Source organism: Lissotriton helveticus, chromosome 12 (genome assembly GCF_964261635.1).
Source record: "Lissotriton helveticus chromosome 12, aLisHel1.1, whole genome shotgun sequence".
Taxonomy (NCBI): domain Eukaryota; kingdom Metazoa; phylum Chordata; class Amphibia; order Caudata; family Salamandridae; genus Lissotriton; species Lissotriton helveticus.
The window spans coordinates 92,102,637-92,122,668 of NC_136073.1; positions in this window are offsets into that span (position 1 = coordinate 92,102,637).

Below are 20,032 nucleotides of genomic sequence, written 5' to 3' on the forward strand. Positions count from 1 at the left end.
ATTTGCTTTCAAAGTTACTACATAGGGTGGAATTTCCAATAGACCTACATCATTAGGACCAGTCGCCCAAAGAGTATCAGGGAGTGAACGCAGCTCTGGTGGGAGCGCATCCATCGACAAGTACATCGGGGAGATTATTCTTTTACCCAACGTAAGCTGTACTCCTGCTGGAGAACAGTGCAATGTCGCGTACAGGCGTTTTAACAAGTCTAAACCAAGCAGATTTTCGTTACAACCTGTCGTCAAAATCAGGGGTGCTTTCAATTGACGGGGTCCAACAGAAATAGACAAAGGACCAGAAACAGGGTTGTGAACAGGGGCGCCCGAAAAACCTACTGAAACGTTTGTTGAGCCAGACAAAGGTGCGCCAGGGAGTTTCGCATGTATGATAGAACTTTTTGCTGCACCAGTATCCAACAGAAACGGTTCGACTATACCTGATGTTGCTACTGCGACATAAGGCCCACTCTGATCTACTGGTACTGATACTACTCCCTCTCTTTGTCCATGGCTGTCCTAGTATTCATCTTGCTGAACTTCCTCACTAGTTTCATAATAGTCTTCGACATGATACTGCGGAGACCTATTCTGTTGGGCAGATTGTCCATTTCGCTGGTCGAAATAATTAGAGGGGCGATCACTCGTCTGTGGAGGCATAGCACCTCGTCCTCGACCTCTAGAGTTTTGCATAGAACTACCACGACCTCTCTGAGCTGCCGCAGCATTATTTTGCGTTCGAACTGGACATTCACTTTTGTAATGACCTTCCTTTTTGCAATAAGCACATTGATTCCACTGGTATTGTGGCCTTTGAAAATTATAATCCGTTCTTTGATATGACCCTTGCTGCATATTAGTCTGATTCATGCGAGGCGGATAAGCTTGCTGTAAAAGTACTTTAGTTTTTAAATCTTTCGTCTTTTTATCTGATTTTTCCTTCTCTTCTTTATCCCTATTTTCATAGTACTGAGCAGTCGCAAGTATTTGCGCAGTCGTAGAGACAGCCCACGCACTTTCAGAATTCTTTAATTTACTACTAAGTTCTGGCAACAGATTGTGCACAAATTTATCAACAAATAATCTCTGGCCTCCTTCTGTGCTCATATCCTGACCACTATGATCCACGAAAGTCTCTTCGAATCTTGTGAAAAAGTCGGAGACGCTTTCGTCTTTCTTCTGTTTGCACGCGGACAATTTGTCCCAGTTAACGCGCAATGCAGGCATCAAGGTTTTCATTAAGTCGATTATTCTACCAGGCAAATTAGCAATTAAAGGTTCAGGTTTGGAACCACCTATTTGTTGACCATCCGCTGCAGTTATAGCTGCCCAGTCACCACCTAGGGCAACTGGATGATTCTCTTTACGAATTTTAGCCCAAATTGGTTGCGGTACTACATTACCAAATAGCAGATCTATGTCAGCCAAATTCAATACACAAGCGTCAACTGTTTGAGCCAACTCTTTGTAGTACCCTGCAGGATTATTACGCGGATCTGGCAAGGCCTGTTTCACTGCTAACACTTCAGCTCGTTTCCATGGAATATGTATCCATACTCTCTGGAATTGGGCCGGAGCGGCTGCAATACCAAGGTTTGCATTAGCTTGCACAGCTTCACGCCAAATTGGTGGAACCTCTCTCATTGGATATTGACGATTTCGTTTCGTACTACGTTTCTCTAATTCTCTCGGTGAACGAAGGGATGGGTCATTCCTATAACTTAAAATCAGTTCCATCGCTTCTTTTATATTTTGTCCAACTATCATACCTGCAGCAAACTCTTTCTGAACATTAATTAATTCTCCTAGATTTGATTCAGGGTCCTCCTCTTCCAATTCCTCATGTAGAAGGAAACACATTTCATCGAACACATATCGTTGTGTCGGTTCGTTCCATTGCATAAATGTATCTAATACATCTTGTACATTATATCTTCCAACTTTCGAAACCCATCTAAGAGCAGTGGAATCTAGTATTCCTCTTTCTTCAGTACTGGGAATCTGACTACGTCTCTGCACAGAGTCAGAGGTAGGAGTCTTAATCAGAGTTTTATAGAAGGGAGATAGAATATTAGAGACAGAATCAGTGATTCTTCGACGAACAGAAAGCGGAGTCATAATATTAGCAGAGGCAGTAAATAGAGTAGCAGTTGGAACAGATAGATCAGGAACAGTAGGAGTAGCAGGTAAAATAGCTTGTGAAGTAGCAGGTGCGAGCGACACAGGCATAGGTAAAGAAGCCGGCAACCCTAGAAGAGGGGTTGTCGAAGGAACATTAATATTGACCACAGGAGGTACAGGAACTAGATTCAGGGGAGCGGGAACAGGGACACCAGGTTGTCCAGCAACCGGTAATTGAACATTCGGTATAGGTGGAGCCGTAGCACCCTGTGCATACGGTGGGGGTGATCGTAACAAGTAAGACAACAGGGGATCCTTTTCAGGGTCCTCTACTATCTTAGCCGTACTCGATGGCAAAGCAGGATAGCACTTGTCTATCGCTAAATTACGCTCTCTGTCGGCCACCTCCATCGCTTTCTCAGACTCGTTGAGTTGCAGCTGCCTAGCAGACTGTTCTAAAGTCAACTCTTGCTCTTTCTGTTCTTTCTTCAACTTTTTAATTTCTCTCTGTTTAGATTCTTTTCGCCAATAACGGAAAGAATCAAACATTGCCGGCCGGGCTTTCTTCTTAAACAACCTTCTTTCTAGATTATCGAGAACTTCAGGTTCAAAACTACCATGTAGTGGCCAACTAAGGACACCATCTTTCTCTGTGTAGCGGATCCATATCTCGTTATAAGAGATAGGGCCCACACCAAACTTGCAATAAAGATCATAAAGGGGAGTTCCAATCGGAGGAACCAAACACGAGTCCTCCAACTGGGAATCACTGTTGCAACTAAAACAAGACAACATACAATTTTTCCGACTTACCATTTTATAATCCGGAACACAAAACAAACAAGACACAAACAGAAAAGATGCGCACTCGAACCAAGAACTTAGGCCTACCAGAACTGACAAATGTATCGATACCTGAACTGAACAGAATGATTATCGTAACCAGAATAACCAGTGATAATCTTACAGAACTGAACTGAACTGAGAACTAAAAGGATTATCCAAACAGGAGCAACCCTTACAAAATAACCAACTAGCAACCACTGAATACTTAACTGAGGCACTGAAGACGTCACCAAGGAGAAACCCGTCACGTTTCGCCGTACTGAGGACTGCACCTCGGGTCCAAGACAGGGCGACGGTCAAGGCAACGGACCACTGCAGCCGTCTGAACGGGAACCCTCGTGGAAGAGAACGTCAGGGCCACTTTTGCGATATGCCGGGATCGATGAAGTGGGGCGCCTCCCTCTGAAATCTTCACACGAAGCTCCTCGAACTCTTCAGGCTTTTGGACCGGTACCGAATGACGTCGCCCCACGTTGGGCGCCAATTGGAGTTCTGGACTTTTTGGTTCCGTCCAGAGGTGTCAGGGATAACACCCGAAGACCCCGGAGTTCCACCTGTCTTGGTGCACAAATAAACAGAAACACGGGCTTCTCGATGGTGGCGTCAAAGACCAAAGGTTTATTACTGCAGGGACACAGAAGTCACAGAAACCACACATGGGCAGTATCTAGGAGCCTGTTCGATTTGTACAAAGAGGGTTGCTCCTTATATACTAAATATTGGGCTTCAGGCAAATTCTTTACATGTTACCACGGTTCTAAACATTCGTGTCTTAAACAATAAATATTTGGCGTTACACAGGAATCGTCAACAGTATCTGATGTCAAAACATTACGAATGAGGGGTTCCCACTAGTCCATCATAATCCCATGTCAATTCTTCATTCAAGACCCGGACCGCCTCATCGTAAATTTCGTTACCTCCCCCTAATAAAGGCCCAGAAGGAAAGGAGCAGAGCCAGGTGTAGAAGATAGAAAGACAGGATAAGAAATGTTTGTGGGTCGTAAATGGGCACGGTTACCAGCTTCGGCCGCCTAATCATGATCAGGCCAACGAACACAAGAACCAGTATAGCAGGACTGGCCTCAGGCTGGGGAGGCAGCTCTTGCCGAGTCATGCTGCCACAGCGTTGCTGGCCTAAGGTGCACGTGTCACTGACAAGGTGAATCGCCGGTTAAGGCCTACGTGTCCTTAATTGAAAAGAGGTCATTGCGTGTCCATTGACTATGTGAGGGCAAGGAATACAAAATGGCTTCCGTGTTCTAAGATGGATGCCATGGGTAGAACAGAAATGTGTTGGTAACAGGAGTGCTCTTGCTCGTAGCATAGCGAAAACACCAGGATATACTAAATGGATCATTTGCGGTTCACTGATACCAAAATTATGTATTTACGACAATATTATAAACACGAGTAAAATCGTCACGGAACCTCAAAGGGTTTTTAAGAGATAATGGAAAGTAAGCGCACGGTTCCGCTAAAAAGTGGCAAAATCTTTGCATAAAGATTTGCTGCCCAACAGAAGCTGCCATTGTTCATCTAGAATGACTGAGTTGACTTGAATAGTTTGTTCTCTTGTAGTAGGAGCTTAGTGGCCCTGCAAGAGAGCTGAATTGATTTTCTGTTCAATGATGTCAGCAATGCAGTACGGCATGATCTTATCTTAATGGCCTGAAAGATGGGGCAGAGTAGTTCCTGCCTTAAATGGTTTAAGGCAGGGCAGATGCACAGGAAGTGTAATAAGCTTTTTTGAAATTGACCGCAGAGTCGACAAAGAGAGTTTGATCATCTTTGTTCCAAGGGCGGCACCTGATCTTTTGAAGGATGCATGGTTATCAGTAGTGCATGCTTCTCCTATACAAAAAGAATGGATACAGCACAGACACCAGCAGCACAAGCTTACCATGTACATAAAGAATGGATACAACACAGCCAACATCAGCACATGCTTTTCTTATACACAAAGAAAGTATACAGCACAGGAAAAAGTAGTGCATGCATCTCTCATGGACAACAAATTTGGATACAGCAAGGGAAACAGTAGCACATGCTTCTCTCATACACAAATGAGAACAGTCCAAGCAAAAGTAGTACATGATACTCTCATACATAAACAATGTACACAGCATGGGCAACAGTAGGGCATGTTTCTCTTATACTCAAAGAATGGGCACAGCATCGGCATCAGCGGTGCATTCTTCTCTCATACACAAAGGAATGGACAGAGCACAGGCAACAGTAGTGCATGGTTTCCTCATACACAAAGAATGGCCTCAATACTGTCCACAGAAGTGCTTGCTTCTGTCATGTACAAAGAATGGGCATAGCAGGGTCAACAGTAGTGCAGGCTTTTCTCAAACATATATGGATAAAGCATGGGAAAAAGTAGCAGACTGGACACAGCACAAGCAACACTGTGCATAACTCTCTCATGCACACAGAATGGATACAGCATGGGCAACAGTAGTGCATGCTGCTCTCATACACAAAGAATTGACACAGCATGGCGCACAGTAGTGCAATGCTCATCCCATAAACAAAGAATGACCACAACACAATTAACAGTACTGCATGCTTCTCTCATACACAAATTGATACAGCACGGGCAAGAGTAGTACATGCTTCTCTCATGCACAAAGAATGGATACAGCACCGCCAACAGTATTCCGTGCTTCTCTCATACACAAAGAATTGACACACCATGGGTAACATTAGAGCATGCTTCTTTCATGCATAAAAAATGGATATAGCACTGAAAACAGATGTGGATGTTTTCTCATACACAAAAGATCGACACAGCATGGTTAATGATAGCACATGTTTCTCTCATTCACAAAGAATGGACACAGCATGGGCAACAGTAGTGCATGTTTCTCTCATACACAAAATAATTGACAGCAGGGCACACAGTAGTGCAATGCGTATCTCATAAACAAAGAATGACCCCAACACAATTAACAGCACTGCATGCTTCTCTCATACACAAATTGATACAGCACATGTAAGAGTAGAACATGCTTCTCTCATTCACAAAGAATGGACACAGCACGGACAACAACAGTGTATGCTTCTCTCATAAACAAACAATGGATACAGCATGGCTAACAGTATTGCATGCTTCTCTCCTACACAAAGACTGGGCAGCAAAATACTGGCAACAGTAGTGAAAGCTTATATTATGCACAAATAATGGACACAGCACAGGCGACAGTAGTGCATGCTTATATTATGCACAAAGAATAGACATAGCACAGGTGACAGTAGTTCATGTTTCTGTCATACACATAGAATGGATATTGCATGGTTAATAATAGGGTATGCTTCTATTATGCACAAAGAATGCATCCAGCATTCGCAACAGTAGTGCATGATTCTCATATTCACAAAGAATAAGCAAAGCCCTGGCAAAAGTAGTGCATGCTTCTGGTATGCACAAAGAATGGACACAGCACAGGGCAGCAGTAGTTTATGCTTCTCTCATAAACAAAGAATGGATACAGCATGGTTAGCAGTAGTGCCTGCTTCTCTCTTGTGCAAAGAATGCATACAACATAGGCAACAGTAGTCCATGCTGATCACATTCACAAAGAATGGACAGAGCACAGATAACCATAGCGCATGCTTCTCTTATACACAAAGAAAGGATACAGCACAGGAAAAAGTAGTGCATGCATCTCTCATGCAAACAAATTTGGATACAGCATGGGAAACAGTAGCACATGATTCTCTCATACACAAATGAGGACAGTCCGGGCAACAGTAGTACATGATACTCTCATACATAAACAATGGTCACAGCATGGGCAACACTAGTGTATGCCTCTCTTATACAAAAAGAATGGATACAGCACAGACACCAGCAGAACAAGCTAACCATGTACATAAAGAATAGATACAGCACAGCCAACATCATCACATGCTTCTCTTATACACAAAGAAAGTATACAGCACAGGAAAAAGTAGTGCATGCATCTCTCATGCACAACAAATTTGGATACAGCACGGGAAACCGTAGCACGTGCTTCTCTCATACACAAATGAGGACAGTCCAGGCAAAAGTAGTACATGATACTCTCATACATAAACCATGTACACAGCATGGGCAACAGTAGTGCATGTTTCTCTCACACTCAAAGAATGGGCATAGCAAGGACAACAGCAGTGCATTCTTCTCTCATACATGAAGGAATGGACAGAGCACAGGCAACAGTAGTGCATGGTTTCCTCATACACAAAGAATGGCCTCAATACTGTCCACAGAAGTGCTTGCTTCTGTCATATACAGAGAATTGGCATAGCAGGGTCAACAGTAGTGCAGGCTTTTCTCAAACACATATGTATAAAGCATGGGCAAAAGTAGTAGACTGGACACTGCACAAGCAACACTGTGCATACCTCTCTCATGCACACAGAATGGACACAGCATGGGCAACAGGAGTGCATGTTGCTGTCATACACAAAGAATTGATGATTGTTTATGATGGGTATGAGTGCCCACCTAATCGGGCACTGTTCACCTGGTGCTCCGCACCTTTTTTATTTAATATATTTATCAACTCTTTAAATGAATTCGTTAACGTAGTTAACACATTTGCTTTTAATCATAATTTATAACCAAATCATTTCATCTTGTTATTCACAATATGCATAACAACATTCATTTGTGTGCTTTGTTTCACAAAATAACTTATTTGCTTTAGTAAATTTCAACATTATACATATTTGGTCACTTTTTCTTGTGAAGCCCAATGCATTTCGGCACCATTTGGTGCCTTCATCAGGGGCAATTCTGCGAAAATAAAAATAAAAAACATCATGTAAGTGTTTTGTGCTGTGTTGTACATGGGGGTTCTCGTACATCTAGTTATCAAAGTGCCTACCTGTTGGCGCCTATTGTATGACGGTGTGTCTTTGCGAATATCCGCCCTGCTTACGAGTTTTCTGCTTAAATAAAAACGAAAACTCTGCTGTAACTAACTATCTAATCGTGTATGAACCAAATTGTTGGGTCCTAATCTAGTTACGTACCTCGTAATCTGCGTGACGATTATCTGAAACAACAAACGTGCACGTACTTAATTGTATATGTCTTTCACCACCAAAACAACTAAAGTGTTCAAAAATATGTTCAGAACATACCTTAGCTTCACTATGATTCTTGCTCTGAAAAAATCGGAGAAAAATATCGCGTGGTTACTATCAAGTGTCTAGGTCTTTATATTGACCAATGTTGGTTTTCGTTTTTATTTAAGCAGAAAACTCATGAGCAGGTCGGATATTCGCAAAGACACACCGTCATACAATAGGCGCCAACAGGTAGGCACTTTGATAACTAGATGTACGAGAACCCCCATGTACAACACAGCACAAAACACTTACATGATGTTTTTTATTTTTATTTTCGCAGAATTGCCCCTGATGAAGGCACCAAATGGTGCTGAAATGCATTGGGCTTCACAAGAAAAAGTGACCAAATATGTATAATGTTGAAATGTACTAAAGCAAATAAGTTATTTTGTGAAACAAAGCACACAAATGAATGTTGTTATGAATATTGTGAATAACAAGATGAAATGATTTGGTTATAAATTATGATTAAAAGCAAATGTGTTAACTACGTTAACGAATTCATTTAAAGAGTTGATAAATATATTAAATAAAAAAGGTGCGGAGCACCAGGTGAACAGTGCGCGATTAGGTGGGCACTCATACCCATCATAAACAATCATTGATCTAAGGACTGACAACCCTTCATAATCGCGGCACCAATAGATTATTGAACAAATATATAATTAAAGCGGAGTGCTCCTTACGAACCCAATTTACTAGAGTCATAATTCAGTCAACTCAGTGAGGAGGCACCCAAAGAATCGACAATGCAATTTGACACGATAACAGGAATAACGGACAATAGGGCCAACACATTGGCCTACACCAATGATCAGGCAGATCAAATTTATTCATTAATAAAGGAAGTAAGAAACATGGATGTCCATGGGGGTTCGATAACTCAACAACTGAAACAGCTCGAATACCTAACCCGACGACAAGTAAACCAAAGGATGCACGCTTCAACGCTCATACAATATCATAAAGCAAAGCGCATTCCAAGAGGTCTTCGTTTATCCATAAAACCAATGTTATTTCGCTTCAATCTCAACTCAAAGTTCATGGATAAGTGGTTTAGCATATTGAATAAATGTTCGTTAGACCTTATTCTACTCATAATAGAGGAACTAGCTAAAACCATACGAGATCTAGAGGAAGAAATCTACACACTGAAAACAGAACTGGAAACAAGGATGGAAGCTGATACCTGGAAGATTAGTTTGGACGGCATTAACTTGAAACTGGATAAATATGAGAAGGAACTACAGGAAGGAAAGTTACGCAAATATAAACGAGACACCATAGATTACAAACTTAACGAGGTGTACACGTGGGCGGACATCTATGCCCGACGACAATACATCCCTAGGAAAACAACAACAAATGTACATTCATCTGAAGAGAGCTTAGTTACAGACAAGGAAACGTCTATCCGAAGAGGACCAGTAAGAACAACACAAGACGGCATAGTATTAACCACCGAAGGCAGTCAGCAAGCATCAAGAAGCAATGAAGCGGCTTTTTTATTACAGGGACAGGATCAAGGACAACCACCCACGAAACAAACAGAAACACCAACTGGAAGCGAAAAACAAGGCGAGGGAGTGGCAGGAAAATCTCTACGGAGCGGACGGAATGTAGTTTAATCATCAATATTTCTTCAACAGAACTAACACAACATCAAATATCAGCTTTAAACAAAGGTCTTTCATTTGTACCAACCACAGCCACCAACGACCTGGAAACTGAAGGTGCCTTCTTTAGGTTTATGCGAACATTGAAACTCAGACATTATTTTGAAAACGTGGCAGAACCAACAGAAAAAGCGATTGAGAGAACAGAGAAAGAATTCAAACCAAAGAGCGTATACCAGGCTCCAACATCTCACAAAATGTTAGACACATTTGAAATAATGGTGAAAAAAGATCTTAAATCATTGGATTATGGAAAAATACGACATAACAACTTGACTAAAAGTGAACAAAATACCATAAACAACCTGGCAAATGATAAAACGTTAACAATACAACCGGCAGATAAGGGTGGAGCCCTAGTAATAATGGACACACATTTTTACGAACATAAGATTGATCAACAAGTGGCTGATACAGACACTTATTTATTGCTACCATCAGATCCCACAACTATGCTTCAAACGATGTTAAATGGAATCTTACAAACAGCCAAAGCGAATGAATGGATAAATGACTCAACAGCAGCATACTTAACAGAGAAAAATCCTAGAAGACCAAAATTGTATATGATCCCGAAGATCCACAAACACCCCACCAACCCGCCATTAAGACCTATTGTCTCGGGGTGTGGGTCAATATTTGACCCCCTCGGACGATACATCGATCATTTCTTACAGCAATTTGTTCAAAGGTGGGAGTCCTACATAAGAGATACTACGGATTTTTTGAACCAACTAGCGTGGATACAAGAAGGTTTCCAAAACCATTGGATAATGTGTACCATAGATGTGGTTGCGCTTTATACGTCGATACCACACCAAGCAGGTCTTGAATCTGTGGAATGGGCATTGCTCAAAATGGAAGATTTATCAACCAACAAAATTTTTCTGTTACAGTTACTTAAGTTCTGTCTTTACAACAGTTATTTCACTTGGAAATATAAATACTACGCACAACTCAACGGAACGTCGATGGGCTTTGCAGGGGCTCCTGCCTACGCCAATACATTTATGGCTCAATTTGAAGCACAAAATTTAATGAGCATGAGAGAATGGTCACATGTGAAAATGTACTGTCGTTTCATCGATGACATTTTTTTAATTTGGGATGACACTCAAGAAACATTGGAAACACTAATTGGTACATTGAATCAAGTTGATGCCAGAATCCAATTCACGTATAAGATCAGCAAACAAGAGATTGACTTCTTAGATGTCAGAGTAACTAAATCAGACAGTGGCTTTGAGACAGAACTATACACAAAACCCACTGATCGAAACAAAGAATGGACACAAAGAATGGACACAGCACGGGCAGCAGTAGTTTATGCTTCTCTCATAAACAAAGTATTGTTACAGCATGGTTAACAGTAGTGTCTGATTCTCTCTTGCACAAAGAATGCATACAACATAGGCAACAGTAGTCCATGCTGATCCCATTCACAAAGAATGGACACAGCACATATAACCGTAGTGCATGCTTCTGGCATACACAATGAATGGATACAGCACGGGCAACCGTAGTGCGTGCTTCTCTCATTCACAAAGAATGGACACATTGTGGGTAGCAGTAGGGCATTCTTCCCTTATACACACAAATAGATACAGCAGGGTTAACAGCAGTGCATGCTTCTCTCATACACCAAGAATGGACACAACATGGTCAATAGTAGTTCATGCTTCTGTCATACACAAAGAATGGCTACAGCATGGGTAACAGTAGTGCATGCTTTTCTCATGCACAAAGAATGCATTCAGCACGGGCAACAGTAGTGCATGGTTCTCACATTTACAAAGAATGGGCTACGCATGTGTAATGATAGTGCATGCTTCTCTCAGACACAAAGAATGCATACTGCACAGCCAACACTAGTGCATGTTTCTTTCATGCACAAAGAATGGACACAATATCGGCAATGGTGGTGCATTATTCTCTCTTACACAAAGAATGTACACAGCATGGGAAACTGGAGTGCATGCTTCTCTCAAACAACGAGTGAATACAGCATGAGTAACAGTATTGCATGCTTTTCTCATACAAAAAGAATATATGAATATAGTATAGGTAACAGTAGCGCATTACACAATGTAACAGAAAAGTACAGGTACCCATAAAGCAAGCTTCCATAATAAAGAAGGGAGCAAGCAGAAGAAGCAATCTTTCCACCAGGTTGGTACTGAAACAGTGATGGCCCTTACAACATAGTATTTTGGTCAAGTTGTTAAAGGTTTTTCCCTATTGGTCGTATATACCTTTATTGGTTGACATGAAACATTGAAAGTGAGAAGACACCAACAATACATTTCTAACTTGTGAAGTCAATGTGACTTTATAATAAAGACCAGTACAGTAGGCAAGCTGAAATATCTCAGTAGGCTGAGGTGCAACAGATAAAGGTACCACATTTTGATAACCATAACAATATAGGCACAGAATAAATAAAACAGGTGTTTTAACCCCTCCCATGCTAATGACGAGCTCAGCTCATCATGAGCCGCGGTGGCCGTGTGCTCATGATGAGCTGAGCTTGTCATAACGGTCATTAATCTCGCACGCGGGGCTAATTCCCAACGCTGTGCTGAACGTTCTGAAGAACGGTGTGGCCGTGACAAGCTCAGCTCGTCATGAGCACACGGCCACCATGGCTCATGACGAGCTGAGCTCGTCACGAGCACCGGGGCGCCGTGCGCGCCCCCCGCCCCCCAGCACTGCAGGGGAATTACCCTCGCGGCCAACGGGTTAAAGAGACTCCCCTTTGTCTGTGTTCTAAACGTATTTCAGATATAGGGACATTAATCAATGGTTTCTAATTCGGGAGCAAAGGTGGTGTCAGCCAGATCAGACTTCAGTAGAAGTCCTGGGAAAAAGGGAATACGTGTTTAGTATAAAGCTTCACACTTGCAAGTGCAAGAATAGTGCAACCAAGTGGTATGCACCTCTCGAAGCCCAAAATAAATCTCTGTGTCGTACAACTGTGAGAACACCAATTTAAATGTAACAAGACACTCATAAATGTCCTTAATGTTTTTTTTACATGGCCAGGGACCAATCAAATTATTACTTGACTGCATCTGCAACGTCCCTTTAGTCTCCCATTGCATTGAAATGAGACTGCAGGTTCTAAATCTTGAACCTTTTTCCATTTTGGTATATGCTGAACAGAAGGCCTCTTTCAGCCATTGATTCCCCACATTCTCTGCCAAGTACTTCTCTCCAAGCCTCTCTATCAGCAATTTAATGCAAAACAATAAACCTTTCTCTAGCTAATGAAAATCATGATACTACACTTGCAAATAAAGACAAAACATGCTGGCAAAGCACAAGACATTTCACAAGAGGCAGGATGTCAGGCTAATTAAACAAATTAATGAATGTGCACATTGAATACAGGGTTATGCATACACAAGTGTAACTGCAAAATAAATGTAAAACATGAGTAAAGGAGCAGGGGCGGCTCCTCTACTAGGGCGGAGGAGTGTCGCCCCACTGCTTTCTTGCAGTGCGAGAAACAGAAACATAAAATAGTAATAACTTTCTGTTATTACCACTTTATGTTTGGTTGCAGGTGGGCGGGTGGGCAGAGCTGCTCTGCAAACAGGCAGGGGAGGAGGGATGTGCCCACTCCTGAGAGCGCAATGACTGCTTGGTCGGCCCTCTGGGCCAGCCCAAACCAGTCATGCGCACTCTGAGAAAATGGCCTCATGTAAGCCCCTGGCTGGGTGGCGTCCCCACCAATCACAACGCTGCTTGCAGCATTGTGTTTGGCTTAGGGGTGGGTCCGGAGGGAACCTGGCTGCATGCTTCCTCTAGGAGAAGGAGCCGAGAAGACGCAGGACCCTGCTGGCGGAATGGTAAGTCTATTTTTTGTTGTTGTTAAATTAAACCCCCACTCCCCGCGTGACACACCCTGCCCGCTCGCCCCGCCCCTCACCCACGAGACATGCCGGCCGCGGCTGTAAAGGAGTACATGTTTAAGCATACGAGTATAACTTGGGGTGCAAGTGTAAAGATGTGAATACAAATACACGTTTGAATATTTCAACTGAACATTAGTGTTCATGTGTAAAATCTGTAATCCCTACTGTGAATACATTTCATTAATATGTTTCAATGTTTCACATCTGTTAATGAAGTTAAGGCCCACAGTGAATATAATGTCAATGGGAGTATATAATTGAATTTATGTGAGTGTAAAGGTGGAGCCTAAATTGTGCTGCTTCAGTAACATTCCAACATACAAATCAACTGTGCTTTCCTTTCTGATCCTGGCCTCAAATCTGACCTTAGCACTCCACGCGCCTCCGCACAACCTAATTTCTCTTCCTTAACCCAGAACCTGATATATTACCTTGACACATTATATACTGCGACAGATATTTATTACAAGATGCTATCACACGAATATTATTCATCCACAATTCCTGAAAGTTCACAAAATAAAGTCAACGCATACACGTAGTGAAAACAAGAATCTTACAACTGGCAGACAAGTTGCGCTGGTTCCGCCATGTACGTTGTTTCCGGGTAAATGCGGTCGTCGTGGACTGGTATGATTCCTCCAATCAGGATGTCTCCCGCTCTTGAGAACCCGGCAACCTCGTGGCTGCGCGGGGGGCGGCAGCCAGACGTCGACACCCGACCCACGGAGACAGGCAACAGGCAAGCCAGCGCGCCGTACAGCAGCACGTTTAGGGTAGGAGCTCCCCATTTTCTGTCTTGACACTCAATTAAGGTCCGACCTCTGTAAAATAGCATACTGCCCATTGTGCAGCTTCAGTTCTGACGGGAAAGCAACGTCAATTCAACGGCAATAACAAAAAATATGTGAACCGCCAGCAGCAATAGATAGGCAAAACCAGAGGACAGAGTTAGTTACTGACTAAAGGCTGCGCAGACACCTGCAGACTGCTGTGCAATGTTGCACTGCATCTGCATGCTTTTATAAAAGTAGTAAAGTGGCATCATGCCTTGAACCGCCCCATGGCTGTCGAATAATATATTGCCCTGACTTTTCAGAAACCACTCTTGTCAAATGTAAAATCACACTCGCCCTTAGCCTCTTTTTAAATTAACGTGCCTAGAAGTATTTTTTTTCTCCATAGAGCCCAGCCACTTGCAACTTCTTGAGCGCGTAGCACAGCTTAAAGTGCATGTGTATGTTATGGTTGTAGGACGACACGATGTCATCACTACATGAAAAAATAAATGCTTATTTAGGGTGGCTGTTCCTGAAAGCCCGCCAGATAAACCCATCAGATATATACTTCGCCGGTTTATTTTAATCCATACAATCTGGAGAGCACTCCTGACAGAAAAAATAGGGACAAACGGATACTCAGAAGTCCAGAGCGTAAAGACACTGCCCTGCTGTTTACACCAATGACATCACCGGTGGCGCTCGACAATAAGGTGCGTCACTATAGTATTTGCCTAATCTTTATATTGAAATACACCTTTTAATTCACCGCGGGTCAGAGCAAAAGTAACCATGTTTTAAATTGTAAAATTAGTTAACCTACTTAAATATTCTGTCATCTGTTATGAGTTTTGCTTTTTTACTGTCTTGGGTATTTTATTACCTCCTTGTGAAAGGGGGATAACATCCGTCTACCTCAAAACCGTACCTGGCCCTCAAACCGAGAGGGACCACTGAAGCTGTCTATTTCTGTGAAACCCTTTAAGAGCGCGAGGCTCACTCCAGGCGAGTGACACCCTTTAAGAGCGCGAGGCTCACTCCAGGCGAGTGACACCCTTTAAGAGCGCGAGGCGTGAGGCTCACTCCAGGCGAGGGACACCCTTTAAGAGCGCGAGGCGCATTCCAGGCGAGGGACAACCCTTAAAGGCGCGAGGCGCATTCCAGGCGAGGGACACCCTTTAGAGCGCGAGGCTCACTCCAGGCGAGGAACTCCGCAGCCCTCTTTGCGGATGACAAGACGCTCGGCTGTCACTACTGAATGTGCGAACTGTGTTATCCGTCAGCACAGAGTAAACAGCTTTTATATAAGTTGCTCTGATAGGGCCTTCCCTGGGACAGAGTGATTAAAAACATGTTGGCTCATTAAACCCATTAACGCCGGCAGGTGCATGGGGTGAGGAGAGAGGCCTCAGGCTCAAATGAATAGACTAACTCGCCAGTGCTGTGCGCCATTGTCAATGCCGGGATTTCTATTGTCCCTGTAACGTGGAACAATTGAGTTCACCTTAATGTCATAATTTACTGCAACAAGGTGTTCACATTCATCACCTGCTCTAGGATTTCTGGAACCCCGAACCGAAAGGGAACGTACAAGCCCCCCTCTAATTTGCATATAACGTGATATCGAAAGTGTTGACATTCCGGAATGCACCATCTATTAAATTATTAATCCTTCCACATGGTTTAAGCGATTTTGAATGAAGCAACGTTTCTGGGAGAATATCAGTTAAAACAAAAAGAAATAACATGAACAATAATTACACATATCAAATCTCTCTAAAGTGGAATGCATTGTATTTTTCACACTGGGTGAAGGACTTTGTCCCAGATCACTCCAAAACGTATATCTTTCCTCCAATAATAAAAAATTATTTCCATGTTAATATATTATGGAAGGAGGTGGTTGTAGTGCTGGAACTTCGACATTGAGAGGCAGCACTCTGTTGACTGACTATGAAATGCTTTAGTTACTAATTATTCACCGGAGCTCAGAATGCTCCAACCTTCACTGACCACTACCCTTATATATCTAATATATCTAACTCCTCCCTTTCCGGTTCCCTGACTACATTGCACCACCCCACTTGATCAAAGGAGTCTCGTGAAGCTATAAGTCTTTAGATTTCTTCAATGAGACGTGTAGGTCTTCTACAAGTTTGCTGTGATCGGCGTGCAGGACATGGTTCTGTCAGCTCCCTTTTAGCAGGGGAGTTGTGGTGGTCATTATTGCTGGTTGGTTCTTGAATGGTCAGGAGAGTTTTGTCTTCCAAGACAACAACTGACTCCTTGCTGGCTGGATTGCAGTTTCTTGAGTGAGAGATGTTCTGGGTTATCCTTTTGCCATAAAAAGTAGCCGTAGCCATAGTACCTTTTAGATTAGTTACTTGTAGTGGATGTTCACAGATCTGTCTGTATGTATTTCTCTTTTGTTCTTGCCTGCCGAGTTCCCGGTCTCTTTCCTGGACAGTTCATGGCTTGGCCTTTCCGATGATTGTCGGCATATTCCTTCATTGTGGCCGTCTTAGTTCAGTCTAGGTCTGCCAGCTCTTCGTGATCTGCATTTCAATGAACACATCTATCTGAGTTTCCCCAGGTGGGTATTCTCATGTGCACAGTGCGGCCCTGCATCAGAGTGTCAGGACCCTTGTCATTGGTGCTGTGAGGCATGGTTCTGTAAGCTCACAATACTTCATTCAGTGCCATCTAACTATCTCACCTTGACAGCTCAGCTTGCTGTATGTTTTTCTTTAGTGTGGCCATAAACCTCTCTACCATTCCATTGGCTTGAGACCATATGGGAGTGGTCTTCTGAGGTCTGAAGTTGAGATCAACGGTAAATTCAGCAAACTCATGTCAGTTAAATGGATGACCATTATCTATTTTGACCACTTTAGGGATGCCCCATGCTGCAAACATCTCTTCCAGTACAGGTACAGTGGTGGCACTCTTTGGATGGAACTTGTTGAGCAATTAGGACTATTCATCCATTATAACCAGAATGTATTTGCCTGACTGCAGAGTGCCAAAAAAGTTAACCACCACATGTTGTCATATACCTTCCGGCAGTTTGGACATTTGCTGTTTCAAGGGTGATTGTTCTCGACTGACTAGCTGACATTGAGGGTAGTCCTTTAGCAGGGTTTTTGACCATCAAGTCAAGGGAGACAAATCAGGCACATTCATGTAAGGTGTGTTTAGTGACCCCCTGTGTCCTTCATGTTCCTGGTAGACCACCCCTTGCTGCAAATATTTTGGTATGACAATCCTATTGTCCCAAATAATAGCCCGTCTTTTGCAATTGTCAGTTCTTCATTCACGTATCCGAAGGAGGAAGTTCTTTGGTGTCTTTGGTTTGGATACTTTTGAGTTCTTCCAAGTGTCTCCATGTGATTGTGCGGATGTTACATGCTACATCCTGAAGAATGACATCATCTGCAGTGGCCTTAGTGATTGCTTCAAGGGGAACTATAGGCAGTCCTAACTGATCAATGACAAAGTGGATCTATTCCTCCGATAGCGAATGTTTTGTTCTGGAGGATGCTCTGGTATGTCTTGACATGTAGTCTGTAGAGTTTGCTGCTTTTCCTAGTTTGTGAATAATTGTGTATGTGTGTTCTTCGAGGCATATTCCCCATCGCTTGATCCTGGGTGGCCTTTTTAGGTCTCACTGGTGTTAGCGCGAAGCGCTGCTTCCAGCGAAAAGACCTTATGTTGCTCACTTGCCAGGAATGTTGGACAGGGGATGGGTATGAGCAAGCCCTCGGCGATTTCACCTCGTGGACGCGCATGTCCAGCCCTGCGCCGTGCACATCTCCTGTCCACATTCTCAGTAAGTCAGTCTATGGCGCGCGCATGCACACAGACACACACACACACAGACACGCGCGCGCACACACACAGACACGCGCGCGCACACACACACACATACACACACACACACATGCACACACACACACACACACATGCACACACACACACTCACGTGCGCACACCCACACACACGCACACACACCTCCCGCAACTTTCACACATGTTTCTTAATTTCCCCCAAAGTCTCCGCTTTTGTTCCCTCTCTCTGCTCTACCTCCCCTCTTGGGCATTGCCCCTCCCCCCGTACCCCATCAGGGGTGACCACCACCCCCCGATCCCCCTACTCACCGGTCCCCGCTCTTTCTCCGTCCGTCACCTCTTCTAAAGACATCAGCAAGTGGAGAAACGGCCAAGAACACTCTGGGCCTGCGCGGAAGTGCGTGCGCCCGCCTTACGTCACTTAGCGGTTGTACCATACGGTAGACAGGCGCGGGCCGCAGCCATTGACCCGTATAGTGTTTTTCATTTGCTGACTGCTGCATGCTAATGCGGCGTGAACACCACATGATTAAAGAAGGCTCTCTGTTGGGAGCCTGTGTTGCCCAGCAGCTTTCGAGCAGCTCTGCAGGGAAGGGGCTGACAATTACAAGGACTTCTGTCTGCAGTCTTGTTTTGTTTCCTCAGCACAGATCGGAGACCCTCAGCGTGAACTTAGAGGATGCCGAGGTGTGTCAGCAGGGCTGCACAGCCAGTGCTGTGGTCGCCGGGGTGCAACCTGGCCGCAGTTAATTACAGTCAGGGAGCTTCAGTGCCCGGAGGAACACCAGTGACAGCACCCCCTTCCCCTCTTCATGGTGCTCCTTCCTCTGACACTCCTTCAGTGGGCCCCTCACACGGGGGGGCCTGTGCCACCCTCGCCCTTTGTACTCGAGTTCGGCTCGAGATCTAGGTATCAGTTGGAATGTAGCTGTGAAAAAATCACTTCAGGACTGACGTGCCATACTGATCATATTGCGGATAGGTACGTGCATGGTGTGTGCATAATTTGTGTTTACTTGGTGGGTTGTGTCACTTGCAAATGTTTTTACATAATTATGTGAAATAAAAGGTATGGAAACGGCGTCACTATTTAAACGTTTGTTTCTTGGATGTGTGTGCTGTCGCTACGGGTGCCTTTTGCTGACTGGGGGCATGGGGGGCAGGTGTGGAGCAGAGCCTGCAGGGATAGAGTGGGGAGGGGGGGTCAGTCAGCATTTGGTGGTGGCTGACATGGGTGTCGGCCCTGTATTCGGTGGCACTGGTGGAGAGCTTTTGAGGGAGGCTTGGAGCCCCAGTTCTTAGTATTTTACACATTAGCACTGCTAAGAAGGCATAAATAGTTTACACTAAAAGTGCATTCACATTGAAGATGAAGGCACAAACCTGAGGCCAAAAGATGGGGATAGTTTAAATGAAGAGAACTGTAAAAGCTTATTAAGAGCAGTTAACAATGGATATCTTTGATCTATAATTGGTTTGCAAACTCTCCGATAGAAAATATGTTGATGGCGTGCTACTGTCTAAATTCCAGATCCGTTTTAACATTTTATTTGAGAGAGACAGCAGTGTAGGAGACAGCAGTGTGTGTGTCCTAGACAGAGCATGGCGTGTAGGAGAGGCCGCAGTGTGAGAGAGACAGCAGTGTGTGTACTAGAGAGAGCATGGTCTATAAGAGAGACAGCAGTGTGAGAGAGACATCACTGTTTGAGAGACAGCACTG